This window comes from Rattus norvegicus, chromosome 14 (genome assembly GCF_021556685.1).
Source record: "Rattus norvegicus strain SHRSP/BbbUtx chromosome 14, alternate assembly SHRSP_T2T, whole genome shotgun sequence".
NCBI classification, from domain to species: domain Eukaryota; kingdom Metazoa; phylum Chordata; class Mammalia; order Rodentia; family Muridae; genus Rattus; species Rattus norvegicus.
This window is the reverse complement of record NC_141547.1, coordinates 69,376,920-69,379,983: the sequence shown is the minus strand read 5'-3', so window position 1 is coordinate 69,379,983 and position 3,064 is coordinate 69,376,920. Positions and strand designations below refer to the sequence as shown.

General features: G+C 38.3%; 1 non-coding gene across 1 annotated transcript; it reads right to left on the bottom strand.

Moving 5' to 3' along the window:
• Positions 1–1,872: 1,872 nt before the first annotated feature.
• On the bottom strand, positions 1,873–1,934 carry LOC120096764 (U7 small nuclear RNA). Its single transcript, XR_015637745.1, has one exon. It is a non-coding gene; the product is annotated as a U7 small nuclear RNA (small nuclear RNA).
• Positions 1,935–3,064: the final 1,130 nt, after the last annotated feature.

The following is a 3,064-nucleotide window of genomic DNA, read 5'->3' as shown; positions in this document are numbered from 1 at the left end:
TCATAGTGAGGAAATACAGGGCCAAGGCAAGAACAAATATCAGCTGGGAAAACTCCAAATGCTGCATATCCGTGTCTGATGTCCAATTCCTTTCAGATTTGTTGATTGCAAACACAGTTCTTTTTCTTGAATTGGTTCTATTTTCTGTTAGTAGCTTTCTTTGCCAGGTATGCCATGACCCTGGCATGTCTCACATTTTGGGGTCTCCAAGGCAACTTGGACTTCACAATGTCCATGGTCTGTACTGCCACTGGAGACCATGGTGATGTCTGTGGAATATGCTGTCGATAGATACCATGTGGAAGTCCATGATCCATGCTGCCACTGATTGTAAAGGGCAAGGAAATTTCCTATTTAGTGGCATCAAAGACTGCCTACTCATGGTTGAGAATGAGAGACATAGAAGGCCTCTGTGGCAACCTCTCTCCCTCAACATTCCCACCCAAAAAGAAACAGTTTAAACAAGAAACCATGGAAAAAGATCTCAAAAAATTATGAAAGGGATGCTGAAATGTATCTCTTCACAGTTAATGGTTTCTGGGGGTGGGGTGGGGGAGGACTCAGTTTTCTTTAAAGAAATGGAAATGGCCAATTGGAGTGTATGGCTAATGCTTATATGGGAAACATAAAATGGACTTGTTATTTTTCTTTCTTTCTTTTTCTTTTTTTTTGGGAGGAGGTCAAAGGGGAATGGGGATTTACCTGGGAGGACTTGGAAGTGAGTGTGATTGCAGTGCATTATGTGAAATTCCCAATAATCAATATAAATATTATGTTGTGTAAAAGAAAAGCTAAAGTATCTATATCCCAAAGGGCTTGTGAGAAGGGCCCAATGACCTGGCACAGGAAGGGGAGATACTGTTTGAACATAGGAAAGGGACTTGCAGTTATCAGTTCAGCATAAATAATGTTCCTTAAGGCTCCATCCTTGAGATGGCAGTACAGAGGTGCTGTGGCCCTTCAGAAGGTGGGGCTAGTATAGTGTGAAGTCAGTAGAGATGTTTACCAGTCTCTAAGTCTCCTTCTCCTTCTTGGTTCACGAGAGTGCTCCTCTGACACATTCTATCACTGTGCTTTGACCCCCTTGCCCAAGTCTAGAAATCTTATACTTTTTTTTTTGGCTTTAACTTTGTGGACCCAACTTAAATAGCCTGTGTTAGAGATTTCAGTAGAGTGACATAAAGCTAATTAACACATTTCACTAGATGGAGAATATTTTTTTCTACATAGACTGTTAAAGTCAACTGATATAGAATAGATGCAATTTCTTTTGAGATTCATGTTCTCAGTATAGATTACTTAGGTCTTCACCCTCTAATACCAGGCACTGGAGATATGTTATTACTGAGCACATAAAAAGATTCATAGGATTTTAAAGACTAAATATGAGGGAAAAAAGAAAGATCTCTCATTAACTTTTAAAAAATATTGGTTATGTGTCAAAATGATAAGGGTGTTATTATAATCACTGTGTCATTGTAATTATAGTACATATTAGCTTTATTTGTTTACCTTTATTAGGTTTAAGGTGCTACTAAATATTTTAAATGGAAATGTGGCTTGCAATATAATTCTTTTGAATATCTCACCCTTGGAGTATGGTTCTGAAAGACTTTATAAGCACTTACTGAGTGTTGATGGTGCAGTGAACCCTCTGTAACTTGCTGGTAATGGACAAGAAGAATCCCACAGCCCAGAGAGAGAAATGGGTATATGAACATCTGTCTATGATTACACTTTGTGGAGTAAATTGTATGAAACTGTATCGTTGTGCCTGAACATGATCTCCTATTTTGCAATGGGATTATCGATTAAGGGCAGTAGTCATTTGTTTTTGTTTTTTGATTATCAAGCTTCTTTTTTTGGGAGGGGAGGGGTTTTCTGATCGAAGTCAGAAAACCTGCTAGACAAATTCTAAAAGAGCTGGAACACTTTATCAAGCTTCTTTTACATGTCATGGTTTTCATTCCATTATTCTTTTTATATGGATGGCTACACTTTGTAACACTCATAAAGGCTCAGTGGGTTGACTATGTAATCAAAGGTCTTTTGTTCATGGCAGTGCTATCCATAGGACTTGTCACAGGAAGTCATTCCACTGTACCTGACATTGTTACAGTCCATTATTCACTACTAGTTTTCCATGATTCTTTTAGCAGGAATATTCTCCTCCCTGGTCTAGCTTGAGTTTATCTTTTCTCTCTTTCAAATTGTCTTTACACTGCTATTTATATCCTGGAGACCATAATGCATGATAATTACTATGCCTTCAGGTTATGGCTCCATGCAAAATACAATGTGATTATTGTTCTTATGTGTTTTTTCCTTAATGCTTAATGTTATATTTTTACTGGGCACCAATACTCATCTAATTGCTTTGTAGTCATTGAAATAAGATATAATGCCTGTTAAGTGTTACATTAATTATGAGTCAAGGTAATTAACATGGAAAGCTCAATGCCATCCTGTGTATAACGGTTATCAACGCCCTCTCATTTGGTGCTCGATGTCCTCTCATTTGGTGGTGAGGGCAACCTCTGTATACAAATGAGGCAACTCTGGTCACACTTGCTGCTTTGATGAGACCAGGCAGCATCTGAACCTGTGACAATGCCCTGAGACATTCTGGTAAAATCACTGTTGCCCCAAATGAGGCCTGTCTGATATGACATAGACACTTGGCTTGTTTTTTGTCGTCGTTTCTAGTTATATTTTGAATGAAATTGCTTTCCCTCCTCCATTTATTATTCCCACATTCCTGCTCAAATGTCTGGTGCTTGGTTTTCTTTTGTAAAAATACTTTCATTAAATTGAATTTTTGCTATTGTTTCTGCCTCTGGAAGTGTACCAACAGTTTAACCTTCCGTTTATTAAGTGGGAGTTGGAATGTAAATGCACCCATGGAAAATGTTGCTACCCAGAGGAGTGAATATGAAGATAGGCAACGAATTATAAAGCAGTTTCTGCGCATGGAATAGGCTCTATGCAGAGCTCACGTTAAATTATACAGTTTACCAATGCTGGCTCACTCACAAGGTCATTGTCATGCACTGTGAAGTTTCAG